At 35.8% G+C, this 19,523-nt stretch overlaps 1 pseudogene across 1 annotated transcript; it reads right to left on the bottom strand.

Moving 5' to 3' along the window:
- Positions 1 to 251: 251 nt before the first annotated feature.
- Positions 252 to 8,433, bottom strand: LOC110008396 (succinate dehydrogenase subunit 5, mitochondrial-like; annotated as a pseudogene). The gene is made up of 5 exons (XR_016059538.1): positions 8,193 to 8,433; positions 5,249 to 5,285; positions 3,953 to 4,256; positions 1,146 to 1,328; positions 252 to 561 (listed from the first exon to the last, which is right to left on the bottom strand). The product of XR_016059538.1 is annotated as a succinate dehydrogenase subunit 5, mitochondrial-like (transcript).
- Positions 8,434 to 19,523: the final 11,090 nt, after the last annotated feature.

The following is a 19,523-nucleotide window of genomic DNA, read 5'->3' as shown; positions in this document are numbered from 1 at the left end:
GGTCAAGAAGCAGAATACACAAAGCTCTTTGTTTCTGCTAAAATGGTAAAGAACTGTGAGTTCCAAGGAAAATCAGCAGCTAAAAATGCATGAATATCTGATTGCCCAATGCAAGAACTTATATAAACAAAGAAATACCCACTCTGAATTAAAGGTGAGGTAACCATGGACTGCTCAAGGGCAGCAAAAACATTGTCATTTCAGTAACATATAAAGAAAAATATGGAATGCATGGCATCTATCATAAAAGGTTGCCAGAAAATTGTGATTCATTATTCATACTCTGCCAAGATACAAAAGCTAGTTTCTCATTCAAGTGAAAGCAGCTCATAGGGCACTCAAATTTCCCTTAGATTGAAGTAGTAATTCAGAAACATGATTTCTGGTTTCAACAACCTTCTTAACTAAGCATTACACTGCAGTTTTGGATGCTCAACAAAGGGTGCAGAGGATATCTTCCCAAGGAAAAGAGGCATGCCCACCGCTGAATGTATGTCCATACAGTCAAGCTCTTTGCTCAAAGTAGGATCCCGAAAGTCCTGACGTCCCAAGAACCGTGATCTGCAAATTATGAAAAATTACACATCATTTGAGGATAACAACGATAAGCAAGCAGAGTTCGAGTATACTAGCATTTTCCAAACTTCAACATCCAGGATTAATATCATTAAGTTAATGTATTCTCTACGTTAATAGTATTATGTGCCCAACAAGAAAGTATATGCATTCATTAATTGAAACATCAACATAATAACAAGTAGAAATGCTCATGAGATGATTTTTGTGCTTGGGTTTCATGAGGTAGAGGTTTAGATCCTGCCCATGGTCCCTATTCCATACAAAAGAGAAATTCCCAAAGCTTAAAATGAGTGGGGGGTTAAGGATAGGGTTCAGACTGCTCTGATAATTTGGCTAGTTCAGCGCCAGTTATAAGGTCTAGCCAAACAGGCACTGCTTCAAGTTTAACTGGACCGACCAGTATATTTTTTCTTTCGCAAGTACGCAAGCATAGGAATTATAATTTCCTTAAAAGATTCAAGGATAAAACATAATACTGGAATGTTGAGCACTGAACATTCAAATTTGTTGACCTACTAGCACTAGCAAAATAGACATCCAAAAGACAATACTACATGAAATTTTACCGTCCCCCATTCAGAATCAAGGCCACCACATCGCATCTTTAGATGCATCATCTTTGTCCCCAGCTCTGTCTCGACCTTCTTTCTCAGATATGTCTCATCAGGCCCAAAAGAGTCCAAATATGCCACGTAGCGCTTATATGCTGCATGCATAGCTTTTGATGCTCATTTGACAAGGGACACAGCCTGCAAGACACAATAAAGTATTCGACATTAGTTCAAATACACCTTATTTATATTAGACTGGAACTAAGCTGGACTGGGTCCAACACAAAAAGTGTGGCGATCCTGTTTGGACAGGTTCACGTCCATTTTCTTTGACCATGAAATCTCAATAGGTACATTTCAAATAAGGGAATTTTAACCACACATAAAACATCAACCGCATAGCATTTCACCCTCAAAACACACTTTAACTATCAACTACTCTGGCTCGTGATTGTGCCCTTTGATGGGCTATTTGAAGTTCAATCAAAGACTGAGTGAGATCTTAAATAGTTCATCTTTTGGGTACTTGTTGATAAATTTCCCTTCAAATAATGTTTGTCTATATTAATATATCAGTGGAAACTTTTGAATGCCAAACCAACCAATTGAATTACGATTGAATAAATTAAGCATTACACTGCAGTTTTGGATGCTCAACAAAGGATGCAGAGGATATCTTCCCAAGGAAAAGAGGCATGCCCACCGCTGAATGTATGTCCATACAGTCAAGCTCTTTGCTCAATGTAGGATCCTGAAAGTCCTGATGTCCCAAGAACCGTGATCTGCAAAATATGACAAATTACACATCATTTGAGGATAACAACGATAAGCAAGCAGAGTTCGAGTATACTAGCATTTTCCAAACTTCAACATCCAGGATTAATATCATTAAGTTAATGTATTCTCTACGTTAATAGTATTATGTGCCCAACAAGAAAGTATATGCATTCATTAATTGAAACATCAACATAATAACAAGTAGAAATGCTCATGAGATGATTTTTGTGCTTGGGTTTAATGAGGTAGAGGTTTAGATCCTGCCCATGGTCCCTATCCCATACAAAAGAGAAATTCCCAAAGCTTAAAATGAGTGGGCGGTTAAGGATAGGGTTCAGACTGCTCTGATAATTTGGCTAGTTCAGCGCCAGTTATAAGGTCTAGCCAAACAGGCGCTGCTTCAAGTTTAACTGAACCGACCAGTACATTTTTTCTTTCGCAAGTACGCAAGCATAGGAATTATAATTTCCTTAAAAGATTCAAGGATAAAACATAATACTGGAATGTTGAGCACTGAACATTCAAATTTGTTGACCTACTAGCACTAGCAAAATAGACGTCCAAAAGACAATACTACATGAAATTTTACCGTCCCCCTTTCAGAATCAAGGCCACCACATCGAATCTTTAGAGTATCATCTTTGTCCCCAGCTCTGTCTCGACCTTCTTTCTCAGATATGTCTCATCAGGCCCAAAAGGGTCTAAATATGCCACGTAGCGCTTATATGCTGCATGCCTAGCTTTTGATGCTCATTTGACAAGGGACACACAGCCTGCAAGACACAATAAAGTAATCGACATTAGTTCAAATAAACCTTATTTATATTAAACTGGAGCTAAGCTGGACTGGGTCCAACACAAAAAGTGTGGCGATCCTGTTTGGACAGGTTCACGTCCATTTTCTTTGACCATGAAATCTCAATAGGTACATTTCAAATAAGGGAATTTTAACCACACATAAAACATCAACCGCATAGCATTTCACCCTCAAAACACACTTTAACTATCAACTACTCTGGCTCATGATTGTGCCCTTTGATGGGCTATTTGAAGTTCAATCAAAGACTGGGTGAGATCTTAAATAGTTAATCTTTTGGGTACTTCTTGATAAATTTCCCTTCAAATAATGTTTGTCTATATTAATATATCAGTGGAAACTTTTGAATGCCAAACCAACCAATTGAATTACGATTGAATAAATTAAGTACCCCCCCGCCCCCCCCCCCCCCCTTCCCCCTCCAAAAATATACTTAACACTCTATATCAATCATGCTTATTCAGTAGTTCAAATGATAGAACGAACCTGTCCAGCTCATTTAAAGGAAATGGGCTCAATTATTCCCTCTTTCAAGTTCAATCTAGCCAGATCGGCTTGGCATATTAATCAGTCTGAACTGGGTCAGTCCAAGCATATTCGATCCAGCTTAACAATAAAAGAAAATTGTTTCTCAAAGTACTTCATTTTTCTTTTATGGCATTGCAATAAAAATATAAACAACATGTCCTCCCAGTCATGGTTGCTGGGATCCCCCAACAGAGGTGGCGATCACGCTTCGGCACCTCGCAGTGCTCTGGGAAAGGGATCTTCAAGGGATCTCAACTTTTTAAATTTTAGAATTTGATTGCCACTGTTTGGGAACAATACCCCACTGTTAGGGATCTTGATCCCCACTTTATAGACCAAGATAACAATCAAGTGATGATTTTGTTTACTTATAGTTAGCTTGAAATGCAACTATATTTTACTTTAAAGAATATATGAAGTCCTAAACTATATAAACTCTTTAAGGATGGGAGCAAGATCTCCAAAAGGTTGCGGTTGAAACCCAAAAGGGTCAGGAACAAGAACCCCGCAAGGGTGGGGTCGAGGTCCCTAGCATTTGGGATCTTGATCCTAAACATATGCATTACGCTTCCAACCATACGGACCTTCTTGCCTTTCATGGTCCCCCTATCCCGCTCCCCATCCCAAAGACCATGCCCCCAAACCAAATGAATTAAATTCATTACACTAAATGCTGAAAATAATCAAGCATGGAATGTACCTCGCCACTAATTCCAGTTTCATCATCGAGTTCCATTCTCAGAGATACAAGGACTCCACCAAACTGCTCAACAGCCTCCGCAGCTCGAAAAACATTTGCCAAGGCATCCTGATCAGCCGTGTCATCAGTCAGTTTTGAAAGTGCTTTCTTGGCATCATGGACAACAGCATCGGGAAGCTCGTCCCAACTTGCAGCCATTAAATCCTTGAATGGGGGCAAGATATCAGGGTCAGTTATTACGGGTAACTGACTCACATCTGCACTGAATGAGCGTCTGTCTCCAATTCTCATTAAAACAGGAAGCCTGCTAGTTGCAATAATATAGAATTTAGATGCTAAGTTAAAATTGTAAAAGCTGAGTGGTAATGAATGTAAATTGAGAGGACAACTATGTAAACACATTCAGGTATCTATGGGCAAATGATCAATCATGTGCATATGAAGTGCAAAATGGACCAGAAAATCCTGTTGCAAAAAGAGGGAAGTACAGAACCTCATCCTCATGGGCATTTAAGCCAAACCACTTGTTAACCATATTACTGGTCCCAAGATTTCAAGGTCGACCCATATCCAGATCCCATGACCAAGATGACAAATACTGATTCTCTATGAAGCCACTCTGCAGTTCCGGTGTATCCGGTCACTAGGAGAAAACCATAGTAATTCAATTTGCTTAATTTTCAGAAATTGTATTTCAATTTAAAAAGTAGAATATGTATTGCTACCTATCAATAAAAGTTACACATAAAAATTTAGGACTTATAGGCCCATTTACACTAAGGTTTATAGACTTATAAATTTGGTTGGGGGGATTCAGGCCTTTTAGTCTTGTTCGAGAGGTGTTCCACATGGACATAAATTTTCCCCTTGGATTCCTTCTCTTTGTAATCAGGGCTTAATGAATTTCAGAGTTGGCAATTAGTAGACTCCCAGGGACTGCTTATGGCTTTCTCTGAATCTTCCTATCATTACATTATAGGTCGAGAAGTCTTCCAAATGCATTACTCCAAGATATCATCAAAGAAGCCAATGAAGAATAACTGCCTCTTGGGGGCTCGAGAGGCCTTGATGCGACATCTCTTAGTTGGGCGAATAATTCAAGGAAGTTTCTCCTCCCTTTTGCTTTAGTACGTGGACATCTATCCAAAGTCTTTTTTAAACCATTGCTAAAGTAAAACTTGTAAACAAATTTTTCTGCAAGTTCATCAAAGCCACTTGAGCATTGGGTGTAATAGTATCTCATCAATCATGTAGACTATGAGTCAGAGGCTTAGCAAGAGAGTAAAAAACACTCACGGGATGTCTTGAAACTCAGTGAACATGAAAAGGAAGCCTGTAGATTACCCAGAAAGGAGTGTATAGCATAGTCAGAAGGGTTGGGAAATCAGTGGATGAAGAAAACAGGTTTTTCTCATTGAGTAAAGGGAAATATGCAGAAAAAAGCTGTCCCATGTCCAGAACTGATAATGGCATACATGAGCAAGATTATAGACACATGACAGAGTATATAAAAAATATTTCTGAGCAGCCAACTGCAAGTTAAAATTACTATCTCAAAATTAAGTCCAATATTTTCACAATACTAACGGAGATAACCACAAATGTTTGCCAAGGTTAAAATAACTTACAAACATTTTGGAATCTTTGAAATGACCATGATGAGTCTTTCAAAATTATGTCACGGAATGTGAAAAATAGGACATGATAGCATCATGCAGTCTATATGTCCCCATCAGAACATCGCCCTACAAGGAAAACCCAATTGCCAGTTCATGAATAGATTATAGTTATATGGGAAGAACTGCACATTGTTGGCATTCCAATCACAAGAGTAATGTCAGTATCTAGGTACAGCTGGTTCAAAACAATAAAAAAATAAAAAAATATTTTTTTATTTTTTATTTTTTGAACTGGGGGTAACATCAAGTGATCGTCCTAAAATTACGAAATAGAAATCAATACAAGCATGCCTAAAATGTCAACAAAAGTGCAGTACAAATATGCAAGGGCGAGATCATAATTAGAACTATGGCCAGAAGGAAGATAAAATGTGCAATATCCAAAGATAAGGACTGTAGGAACAAAAACGCTTAACATAGCAAAAAGAAAAAGTACCCATTTAACACTTAAAAAATATGATAATGAAAAACATTCATTATTCACATTAGACAGTTGTCAGTGTGCATTGTTGGCAAAATGGGAAACAGTTGTCCCAAGAAGTGGAATAGGAGAGTCTAGAACATGGGAAGCATAAGCAAGGGAGAACGTTTTGTGTTAAGAATAATTGAGGGCATCTAATGGAGATATAGGTTGATTTGAATTACATATGGTCTTCCAAAGCCAAGATCTTGAATTGTTTAGAGCACTAAAGGTTTAAGTATTGTAGTAACCTAGTTGAAGTGGGATACGAGAGAAACTGAAACAGAAGAGGTTGTCTTCTTTTGGGTGGGTAAAAGTGATCATCATCCTAAAGTTGGCACAACAAGAGGACCTTTTAGTTTGAAAACTAAGGGTGTTGTGGAAAAAGCAAACATACAATAATGATGATGATAATGATGGTGATGATGATGACCAATCAATAGAATCTTATAATGAATGAGGTAGATTAGGGTGCATTCAATCAAATAATTGTATGAAATAATTCAACCACTTTCTTTTTTTTTCTTTTTTCCTTTTTTCAAACAATTTTAAGTTCTAACTAATTGGCAAACCTTGATGAAATACTGCATACCAGCCATTGCCAAATATATGCATCATATGTCATTCATTTACATAAGGAGCCAGTTTCTATGTGGCCATGCCCGCATATGTAGAAATGCAGGCCTCTTAATAAATCTACTTTTTAGATGGATTTTAAGACTTAATTTTTAAGTATAATCTCTAATAGAGAGATCATAAATATGAAAAAATAAGTAAATTTTAAAACCTTGAAATAATAATTCTAGTAAGAAAACATTCGGACCGGTAGTTTCCATTGTTTTTAGAACACCTACTTGCATCCATCTTTAAGATGGATGCTTTACACTTTCTAGACCGTATATGTAGAAATTTGGTCCAGCCCGCATGAAACAATTTTCCTTTACATAATTATGCATTTAATAATGATTCAAAACGCATCCGAGTCCACTCAGACTCGGCTGAGTTACTTGGGCTCAACTCCTTGCCGAGCCAAGTACTCGGACGCAACTTGAGCCACTTAAAATTAAAAAAAAAAAAAACGTAAAAGAATATAAAAATGTGGAACCAATGTATAAAAATTATGTATAATTTGGATTTTTTTTTAACAATAATTTGTGTCTAATTCTGTTTCCATCTGCCCTATACATATATTTTCCTCTCATTTTGAATTTTCTAATATGTCTCCAATCATGAATCAATTTTTTCTAAATCTATGTTTTATATATATTTTCTTAGCGTTTTTTGAACTTATTATCTTGCCTTCCGTTTGTTTCACTTTTACAATTTTCATTTTATTTTTAACTTTTTTTCATTTTTTAGGGCCTTTTAGGCCCTGTCCGCTACTTGCCCGAGTCCACTAGGCTGAGTCACGTGCCTCGGGTCAGGGCCAAGTCAGGGGACCTGAGGCGAGATTAAAAACATTGATTTTTTTTCGCTAATTTCCTTTCCTTCTTTTGTTAGTTTTCAATTTAGTTTGCATTATACGCAATATGAAATTTGCTCTCATCTACATTACAACTGAAAACTAATTACTGATCAAAGAAAAAGAATAGTAAACAATTAATCACTTTAATCTGACACACAATGGCCACAAACATAGATAAAAGAAACAATCATAAGAAGCAAGTTTTACATAATTTCAAAACTCTACTCCACAATAATTAATAACAAAATTATAAATTATAGTTTCGGGCAAGAAATTTAGAAAGTAAGGCCAGCATATGAACGAAAGAACACAAATAATGCATTACTCTAGCTAAATCTAGGGTTTCATATATGAGAACCGAACCCTAAAATTCAATGGACGTAGCATGAATGCACTTCAATCATCAGAGACTACACATCATGCTCAATGAAATACACGGACCCGTAAATGAGAATCGTCAATTAAACACACCAGGTAGAAGCCAAATGACAGAATTTCAGTGCGATCGAGAGAGAGAGAGAGAGAGAGAGAGAGAGAGAGAGAGAGAGAGAGAGAGAGAGAGAGAGAGAGAGAGAAAGGTCTGAAGAGAGGGAAGTCAAAGGATCAAAGGAGAGAGAAGAGGAGTGAAACTATTACCGTATGCGGTGAAAGTGGGATCAACAGGAAGGCAACCTAGAGAGGACTCAAATGGCATGAAGGAAGGAGAGAGAAAGTGCCTGGTTCGAGAGCATAAAACCGTAGAAATGTTTCTCGCTGCGATCCTTCCTGCCATCTCTGGTCCAGTTCTGGAAACAGCGCAGAGCCGGCCCTCGCGGCTCGTGCAAATTACTAAGCGTGTATGCTGTGCTCCCGCGGGAGTATATACACTGTGTGCCTGCTCCCTCGGTCCCTAAAGGAGGAGGATTTTTCCGATCTAAATTTTGGGAGCCACGGAGGATTAGTAGATGGTTATAAAAATTGGACCGTTTATGTTCACGGGACGTCACTCTTTTCAAGAAGCCCATTATTATCAGATTCATTCGCTTCCGAGGTTCGTTAGTTTAGCTTGAAAAATGAAGCAATTTGGTTCAGATTTTAGAATTTTTTAAAAAAATTAATATTAATAATATATATTTATATAAAAATAATAATACAATTTTTAAAATAAAAATTTCAATAAAAAAAGATGATTTTACACTTCAGCCAAAGGGGCAGAAGCTTCAGCAGCAGAGGCGGAATCACACCGAAGCAAGCTGAGCACAAAATTGTCCTTTTAAAAAGTAATTTTGTGCTTCGACCGAACCATATTGAAGTGGGCCAAAACGGATGCACTTGAGCTTCGTTTTGCTTCTATCTAGGCCAAAAATCTAAAGACTTTAGCCTCTTCAGCCGAAGCGAAACTAATCTACCAACCTTAGAAGAGCCCATTTCTAGCCTTGTGCCCCTCCCACTTAGCCTTGAGCCCATTCTTTTTTTTATATTTTAAGATTAGTTTATAAATTAAAGATGTTCTAAAAAGAGTGAAGACCTTGGGCTTTTCTTGACCCATCCCAAGCTCGGGTAAATGAGGTTTTACCATAATACTTACCCAAGAAAAAAAAACTTCATCAAAACTTTCTATGAATCTTGAATTGCAGTATCTACTTATAATAGGGTATTTTCTATAGGACTTACAGACTTAGTGGTAATATGACTTACAGGATTCAAGATTCATGTAACTATCTCCAAATAATTGAAAAAAAAACCCATGAAATGAATTTATTGGCTGAAGGGGTTGAAATTGCAACTAAATTGGGTATACCCGAGGGAGTAAATTACAATAGAGTCACGCAAGAGTACAATACCGTCCTGCTTAATCTACTCCTTCATTTAAATTTTTTTTTTTTTTGGTAAGGAGGCCCATCCGTCCGAATAAATCTCGATTGGTATACGTGATGGTTGTGAATATTGATTCACCTAAAAATATAGATTGTGAATATTGAATGGATATAAATGTAAGAACTAATGTAGTTCTAATCCGAAACAATAACTAATGTAGTTCTAATCAGAAACCCTTGGAGGGTACTACTTCTTAAGAAGTGAAAACAAATGATGAAATGTTTTTCTAGATCATTTTTAAATTCCAAATAGTAAAGGATTATGCCATATAAGTACCCTGAAAAAAATAAAATTTGGGTTTTAAAAGAATTTAGATCTTTCCATCTACAAATTGGATGGTCTATGCTCAATCTTGAAGCTTTATTTTTGTTAGATAAATAGAATGTGCAATTTTATTTTTTTTATTTTTTTCCAAAGTCAATCACTAGGTTCAAGAGGTTACATCCCCAAAATTTGGGGTGCTAAAAATACTCCAGGCATGGGTTTCACATTATGGACTGAAAGAACATTATACCTCCATGGGAGAAAAAATCATTTCACTTTATTAACAAGCGAGATACGTCAAAATGCACCCAAGATGTTAAGTATTTAACCATTTGCCCATTTCTTTTTATTTAATTTCAAAATTTTCATCAAAATATGTATGATTTTGATTTAGAATAGTAGAATAAAGAATAGCATATTAAATAGTTGAAAATAGGAGTATTTCGATAAATTTGCCTATTAACAATCAAACCGAATAATTAACAATGTTATCGAAGATTTACAAACGTTTAGGTTCGGGGTATGAATTGGATTGGATCCACCCATCAATCCGCCCTCCGCCCTGCCAACACGACCCTGGTATGTCTGGATTCAAATACTAGATTTGATAGGCGAGCTTTGTGTCCATTTAACCTGGACCTGACTAAGGTATTATTTAAGTCCATCCTAAACATTGTCGGGTTAGTATTGATCTCGACTCGACCCAAATCTTGCTGGATTTGGTGCTATCCTAAATTACCCACTTAAAGAAATCTCAATCCAGTTAGATTGGTGATATCCTAAATCACCTATTTAAAAAAATCTCATATATGTGGATTGATATAGATGTTGATAAATTTTCTAAAGTAAATAAAAATCCAAAACGATTAGGACTCTTTGATGGATATATTTCTTAGTTTTGAGATATATGTAAGATATATAAGAAGTCTCCTATTTAGTATGGATTCCTAATTTTATACATATGAGATAAAAGTATGGAGAATTTGTATGCCTATTTGAGTCACCACATGGTGGTTCCTCTACACAGAGAGGGGGGCAGGGCCATAAGATGCAAGGTTTCCTTTTAGAGTGAAAATAGTCTCCATAGCTTCCTATGGAGAGAAATTTTATGATGGTGTTTCTTTTAAATTCCCGAAGATTGAGAAACATTGTGACGGTGCTTCTTTTAGACTCTCGAAGATGGAGAAGCTTTTTTTTTGCAGAAAAGCGATTCCTATTGAGATTTTAAGTGTTTCCCGTTTTAGTTAGAGAGAAATCAATTTTTCGTTGCTCTCGCGTCTCTATCTGTTGTTGTCGGTAATGATTGCCAGAAGTAAAAAGAATAAGAAGTAAAGAGAAGGAATGGAGAGTGGTTTGAAAGATTACTCAACTTAGGTTTTTTTGAGGTTTAGAGAGAGCTTCCGCGCATAACAAGTGGTATCAAAGCTTGGTTTGGGGTTTCGGTATAGCAGTAAAGGTTTTGAATGCAAATTTTGAGGTGGAAAAATTTGATTGCAAGCACTAATTTTCAGTAAGAATGATTAAAAAATTTATTTGACAAAAGATGAAAAATCTATGAAGCTATCCAATAGATGTTACTATGGTGAGCAAGTGATTTTGATATCAGGGTGGGGATTGTTGGATTTGGTGCAATCCAAAATCACCCACATTAGAAAATCTCATATCATGTGGGATTGTGATTGAGATTTATATTCATAAGTTCTATTTGGGATTGTGATTGCGATTGATATTCATAAGTTCTATTTGGATTAGGAGGAACTTGAAAACCCATATTTAAAGATAAAAATATTAGTTTCCCATAAAAGAATGAATAAAGGGGCTCTCATGTAAGTCTTTTTTTTGTCTCTTTTCTCTATATAATGGGCTATTTTTAGAAAGAGAATGCGTGCCCCATTTGAGTCACCATATGGGATTGGTGGTTCCTCTAGAGAGGGGGGGTAGTGCAAGGTTCCTCTTAGAGAGAAAATAGCTTCTTATAGAGAGAAACATTTTGATTGTGCCTCCTAGAGATTGAGATGTTTGTTTCTTGTAGAGAAGCAGTTCTGATAAAGATTTTGAGTTGTTTCCTCATTTAGTTAGAGAGAAAGTCAGTTTCTCATTACTTTCGGGTCTCTATCTGGTGTTGTTAGTAATAATTGCCAAAAATAAAGAAAAGGAAACGAGAGTGGTTTAAAAGGGTTTGCTTAACTGAGTTTTGTTGATGTTAGAGAGGTAACTCTATGTTCCAAAATCTTTGATGTAACTTTTATTGGTATAGTGGATTTCTGTTTGACGTGCTCATAGATGTAGCCCTTATGGAGTGAATCACATAAACGTTTGTATTATTGTGTATGTGTTTCATGTTTTATTTCTCGTAGTTTATTTGTTAAAAATCTCTCGTAGTTTATTTGCCAAAAATCAACCCATCTAGTTTAGAGCTTCCACGCATAACAAGTGGTATACGAGTAAATAAAGTACGAGATATAAAACATAAAACAAATACCACAAGAACACAAAGATTTATGTGGTTCACCCCAAAAAAGCTACATCCACGAGCATGACAAACTAAAATCCACTATATCAATAAAAATTACATCAAAGATTTTGGAACAAATCTTGACAAAAATACAGTTGAGCAAACCCTTTTAAACCTACTCTCCCAAATGGCACCATGTCGATCTATCAGCTCTATTCTATAACTAGACCACTCTCTAAGAAGAGAATAACTTTGAGAGCAAACATGACTTTATCTCACTAAAAAAGAAACAACCTAAAATTTTCATAAGAACCGCTTCTCCACAAAAAGCCAACTTCTCACTCCGCATGAGTCTTCAGGAGACAAAATTATTGTTTCTTTTCATAGGAAGCTCTCTTCTCTAAGAGAAAATTGCATATTATGCACATGAGGCTCTGTTGCCCCCTCTCTTTAGAGGAATCACCATATGGTGACCCAAATAAGACACACAAATTCTCTGCACTTTCATCCTACTGAAAACCCCAAACCTGACTCTGATACCACTTGTTATGCATGGAAGCTCTAAACCTGATAGGTTAATATTTGACAAATAAAATATGAGAAATTTGATTGGAAACACTATTTTTCAGCAAGAATGATGAAAATTTTATTTGGCAAAAGATGAAGATTTTATGAAGTTATCCAATAGATGTTGGCATGGTGAGCAGGTGATTTTGATATCAATGTGGAGATTGTTGGATTTGGTGCTATCATAAACCACACACTAAAAGAAATCTCATATTATGTGGGATTGATATTGCTATTGATAAGTTTCCTATAGGAAATTGAAATCGAAAAAGATTAGGACTCCTGGATGGATATATCTCTTAGTTTTGATATATATAGGAAATCTCATATTTAGTATGGACTCCTAATCTTATATATATGCGATGAAAGTGCAGAGATTTTATTTGCCCCGTTTGGGTCATCATATAGGAATGGTGGTTCCCGTAGAGAAAGAGAGAGGCAGAGCCTCCTATGCATAAAATACAATTTCTTCATAAAATGCAATTTCCTCTTAAATAAGATAGCTTCCTATGAAGAGAAACATTGATAGTGCCACTTGAAGACTCCTGCAGAGTGAGAGATTAGTTTCTAGTAGAGAAGCAGTTCTCATGGAGTTTTTGGGTTGTTTCCTTTTTTATTGAGATAAAGTCTCATTTGCTCTCAAAGTTGTTTTTTTTTGTAGATGGTGGTCTAGTTATGGAATAGAGATGAGAGATTGGCATAGTACAGTTTGGGAGAACATGTTTTAAAAGGGTTTGCTCGACTATTGTTTTTGTCGTGGTTTGTTCCAAAATCTTTGGTATAGTGGATTTCAGTTTGCCGTGCCCGTGGATGTAGCCCTTTTGGGGATGAACCATATAAATCTTTGCGTTCTTGTGGTGTGTGTTTTATGTTTTATTTCTCGTACTTTATTTGTCAAAATTTAACCCATTGGGTTTAGAGCTTTCACGCACAACAATACCAGCCTGGCCCATTTGTGGCCCTTGCTCAAGTCACTTTGGATTAATGTTATGAGACAGAGGGCAACAATGCTCTCTAAACTTGCAATGAGGTTCAACCCTAGTAGTTAATTAAAAGAAAATGTTTATGTAAAGTGTCAACCTTACATTGTAGAAGTATGGTGCACCTCAAAAACCCAATAAAAAAAGTTGTCTCATTATTAGAAAATTCTCCAATTGATCATCTTGGCCTTGATACATATGGATATGAAATAAAAAATAAATTTCAAGTCTTAAAATTAGTCCATCTTATAATACATTATCTAGACCGTCTATTTTCAAGATTTTCGAGTGCTCATGGATTTGCTAGATTTGCATCATTTTTGGAGCTTTCAATTTCATTATTGGGGTGAAAAATGGATTCTCAGGCTGTGATAAGAGTTTTGGCACCGAAAATACATCGTTTAATGAGATTTTGTGATGCACCTTACCGTGACTGTTTAAGGTTGACACCTTATACAAACCTCACCCTTAATTAAAATGTTCATCAATCAAAGAGCTTTATAGCATGCGCCTATAGGAGCATATGTACATCAACTCCCTCTATCAGAATAGCAATTTGGAAAGATTTTTTTTATCCTAAATTTTCGGATCCATCTGAGTATCACCAGATGATTTTATTCAAAAGAAAACTTGTTTAGGTTCTTGAATACCTAAATTGTGCCTCTGGAAATGGGATCGTTCTTGTTCAATTTTGGGACGTTACTTTTTTGAGGCATATAGAGATTTGACTTAATTCCTTTTTCTTTTTTCCTGTAAGGTTTGTTGTTATATTCTAGATGTTACATCCCTAAAATTTGGTGTGCAAAAGATATTCCTAACATGAGTTTTACTTGATTAGCAAACACACAGTTTGCTTCTTCAGCGACAACAAATCTTTCATTTAATCAAAATGCTATGTGAAAAATTTATTTAGAGCTGAGGCTCTAAAAAATCAAACTTGCGCCTACCTCAAAAATATTTTGATGCCTAAATATCTTCAAGTGATCATCTCAACATCAAGATGCATGGACATGAGAAAAAAATGAATTTCAAGTTTTGGCAATAGTTATTTTGTAATGCATTTTTTGACACTCAATTTTCAAGTTTTCAAAGGCCTATTGATCTACACTATTTTTAAAGCTTTAAACTATATAAATAAATATAAAAATATATTTTAAGGCTATCACAAAGATTTTCAATATTGAAACCACATTTCTCGATACTATTTAAAGGTAGGCTCAAATTTGATCGTTTAGAGCTTAGGCTCTATACAAACCGCACCCATATAAAATAGGGTGAAGTTTATGCAGGGTTGGGTCAAATTTCACCCAAAATGGCTGTCTAATACCCTAAAAATCATTGACTTGTCTGTTTTGTGACATATTATTGGGCAATTAACAAAAAGTCTCCTATTTTCAAGGATAAAAGTGTCTTATGCATGATGTACTTCTATTTTAGCATCCCATCCCACCTAGGCTTTATAAAAACAAAATAAAGCCTCACCTCAAATCGTCATCAAGAAAGTACTTTCAGCGATAGAAATCTCTATGATAGCTCTCAAATCAATTTCCAACACCATCAATAAAATTTGAAACTAAAACAATAGTATAGATAATGTGGATATGTGAAGACTTATTTTTAATATGAAATAGATGGTCTACATAATTTGTTATAATATATATTATTTTTAGAGATTGAAATCCTAATTTTTTTTTACAAACATAATGTTCCATGAGTTATGAGGTAAGGATTTATTTATTTTGATAGAGCTACATCCTATCAAACCATTTTCCAAGAGTAAAACTTAAAGTCTAAATTTGTTCTTCCAAGTTATTATTTTTTAAATTTCTTTATTTTTACATAGTTAAGGATCTCCATGTTATATATTATACATTCTAAAAAATTAAGTTCCAAAATCCATCTAAAAAATGATCATGTAAAGAGGATCACATCTACATATGAGTCGGTGGAGTTGTATAAACCATATTCTTAAAACAAGGAAGGGTTTCTATGCTTCCCCTACAACATAGAAGTTCTATCCAACCCCCTATCATCCAATCGTCCAATTTTGATCAAGAGAGCTACTCACCATTTGATCTTAGATCTGACGTCTCAAAGTATTTTATTTTAATTTTTTTATACAAATTGTATGAATATGAAATTTAGTGCGTGCCATCCTCTCATTGGGGCACACCTATAAAAAATATTAAAAATAATTTTTCGATAAAATATAATAACCAAAATATCACTTGAATCTTTTAGGGGTATTTTGATCATTTTATTTTTTTGAAAATATCTTTTTTATATATTTCGCTAGTGCGAGTTTAATAGAGGAATGGACGCTCAAAATTTGGTGTCAAAATAGTTTATGAAAAAAAAATTAAAAATAAAATATTGTAGAGACGAGACATCGTGTTCAAAATTTGCCAACTTAAGTGTTTACCCAAAATACCTTTAAATTTGATAATCGGAATACTGAACTAAGTTCGTAGCTTCATAATTGCAAAAATAATCTTCATACAATGAATACCAAACATTAACTTTGGCTTAATGCCAATACCGAATAACGTTTTTTTCTTTAAAAAAAAGAAAAAAAAAACTGAAAAATTATCTTAAATATACCTTTATTTTAGTAAAATCGAAAAAAAAAACCCTAACTTTTCAAAACCTCGCCTACGCCTTTTCTCTCAAATTTCGGCTCTTTTTGAACCAAAATGATCTTCAAGGTAGTATTTTTACAGTAATACATTTTAAGCATTACGGTAATTAAAACACTATAAAAAATTCAAATAATATTACCGTAATTTAAATACGGTAATAGTTTGAATTATTATTATGGTAATGTAATTACCATAATGTGTAGGGAAGTCTTTACGGTATTCTTATTACCGTAATATGTTCCCGATCAATTCTAAACGCCCATTGGTTGAAAAGCTTCAAACCGTCAGGGTTACCCTTCTCCTCCTGCGTTACGTGAACCAGAGGAAAAGCATATTAGGGCTATCCCTCTCCTCCCGCGCTCTGTGAACCAGATGAAAAGCTGAGTTTGAGAGAGAACTCGAGCAAAGGGATTGGTAAGGTTGGGAGCTTCTAGTAGATGGCTATTGAATTGGGTTTTTTTCTCTCTTTTCATGATTTATACAAGTTTTTTGAGGCATTTATTTCTATAATAAAAGTGGGGTTTTTCTCTATTTTTTCTCGGTTCATTGTTTTTTATGAAAGAGTTGTGCATGCATACAAATTTCAATGAAAAATTACCAAATTTCGTCGAAAAAAAGGAGGAAAGATTTTTCATGTTCAGTCAATTGGGTGGTCGAAAAAAGTTGCAGATTTTGCCGTGAATCAGGGTTTGTTAATGTTGATCCTGCACCAAGAATTGAGATTTTTTATGAAGGGTTAGAGAGAGAGAATTGGGTTTCAAAGCGTTAATGGGTTTCTTTACATAGGAGAGAAAGGCAACAAAAGGCGTGGAAAGAAGAATGAACGATGTGGGTTTTTGCATAGAAGTGAAGAAAATGCATGAGGAAGGGAAAAGAGGTTGGAGGTTCAATTATGGGAGTCTAGAAAGAAAAAATTTTCGAAGGAAAGAGGCTCGGGAGAAGTGGGTTTTTTTGATACCTGAGATAGAGACAGAGAGAGAGAGAGGCCGTACCGTAACATGTGGAAGACATTACTGTACTTCAAGTACCGTAATTTTATGTTAATACATTACGGTAATTAAATTACCGTATAAAATGCCTAAGAATTACGGTATATAAATTACAAATTAAGGTATTTAAATTACCGTAATGCTCTTTACGATAAAAAAGACTACCGTGAAGGTCATTTGGTAAAAAAAAAACCGAAAATAGTGAAAAAAGGTATAGGCGAGGTTTTACAAATTTGGTTTTTTTTTACGATTTTACTAAAATATAGTTATATTTGTGATAATTTCCAAAAAAAAACAAAATACGTATACTTAAAAAAAGTCCTATGTACAAAACAAGGATATAGAAATTTCTAATTTTGATACGTACAATGATAAATTACTCTATAATGTAAACATATTAACATAACCCATTTTAGGTTAAATCCCAAAAAAAATTAAAAGATATTTATATTAATTTCCTCGTTATCTCATTTTTTGTCTTCAAATCAATAAGGAATTCAATAAGCTTCAATTGGAATCAATATAATCAGAAACTGATTCGTGGATCCATTAGATCATAATATGAAGTTTTCGTCCCCAAAATAGGATCCGTCATGAAAAATTTAAACAAAGGGGGAACATGAAAGTTTCATCTAACAACTGGAAATGCAAAAGAGTGCATATACAAAAAAAAAAAAAAAAAAATTTATATATGATTGCAACTATATAAAAAAAAAAATTTATATAAAGTTGTAATTTTAATGGAAGAAGCCACGTTTCAGTAATATGCATCAACCATTTTATTTCGACATTGTAGTTTTTGCTGTTTGTGGACATTCAGCTATGTGAATTACGTGACGGCCTTGGTGGAGGTCTAGCTTTAGCCTTGTCCAATGTTTAAAAGGCCCGCTTTAGCCTTATCCAGTGTTTCATAAAGTGCTACGTGTCACTTAAGCACCGCTTAAAATATCCACTTATTTTGAATACCAAGCTTAGAATATCCGTTTATTATTTTGGGGCGCCACATCCAAAACGGCTTACGCAGCCAGACAGGAGTTGGGCGATGCAAACACTTTCCGTATCACGAGGCACGGCGAAATAAAATTAAAAAAAAAGATAAAAAGGTCGGGCAATACTCGTTCCGAACCTCTTTGCACATGTGCAAGGTTTCAGGGCTGATAACACGCGCGTATACATGCTTCAGAGCTGGAGCCAATGGGAGAGCTGAGTGGGGTTGACGATGCCCTGAAGGTGAACGTTTTCAGATTTCAGGATGCGCGACACGTTCGTGTAGATCGGACGATTCGGAGACGTTCCACGTATCGAAGAATTCGTCCCATCCTGGTCGGCGCGACTCGACCCTACAGGTCGGCTCCAGGTGCGGCCGAAAAGAGTTCCTCGAGAGAGGAACTCGTGAGCCAAATAGTAAGCCAAGATCCTGTTAGCCGGCTCGGCCTCGGCTCGACATTGTTTCGAGTCTTTTGAGGATTGAGCGTCGAAATCTGGATTCATTTTCCTCTTTTTTGACGCTCTACTGTCACTTGACATGCCGGTCTATCGACGCCTTATTCCACGTCAGCAAGTCTACACGGAAAGAGAGAGAGAGAACGCTCCAAAAAAGAAAAAAAATGGGAAAATAAAAGAGTAATGTTTTCAAAAAAAATGAAGGGCCAAAACTTAGAGAGAGAAAGAGAAAGGGAAAAGAAACGGAGCTAAGAGGAGCGTGAGTTTTCAGCGGGCATGGGTTTAGATGGGATTCTCACTGGCAACCTGGATTTTAGAGAGAGAAGAGGTTTTTAGAGGAAGGTAGAGAGAGATGATGTTTATAGAGAGAGAGATGGGTTGTTTAGTGGGGATACTTATGGAGATGGACGGCCGGATTCCGGCCAAATGGGGCGGAGTTCTGATCTGAAGGATGAGATTGAAAGGGTTTGAGTGGAGAGAGAAATTGGAAGAGAGTTTTTAGAGAATGGAAAGAGGTGGATTTTCACACACAGAAGAGAGAGAGATGCAGTGTGGGGTTTGTTGACATAGGTGGGTTCTATTTTTGGGGAGCATGAAAATGGGGCTGGCCTAAGAAAGATGAGCCGTCATGAGAGAAGAAGAGGACAGGTGGACGGCTGTGATTCAATGCATACCTAACCCGGAGACATATAATTGAGTGGCATCACTGAAAAGACAAAGAATAGACTAAGTGACAAAATTAGAGAAGGTAACAAGGTACAAAGTCCCAAAAG

This window comes from Amborella trichopoda, chromosome 7 (genome assembly GCF_054954075.1).
Source record: "Amborella trichopoda isolate Santa Cruz 75 chromosome 7, AtrichopodaSantaCruz75HAP2 v2.0, whole genome shotgun sequence".
In the NCBI taxonomy this organism is placed as follows: Eukaryota; Viridiplantae; Streptophyta; class Magnoliopsida; order Amborellales; family Amborellaceae; genus Amborella; species Amborella trichopoda.
This window is presented reverse-complemented; position numbering and strand designations above follow the sequence as displayed.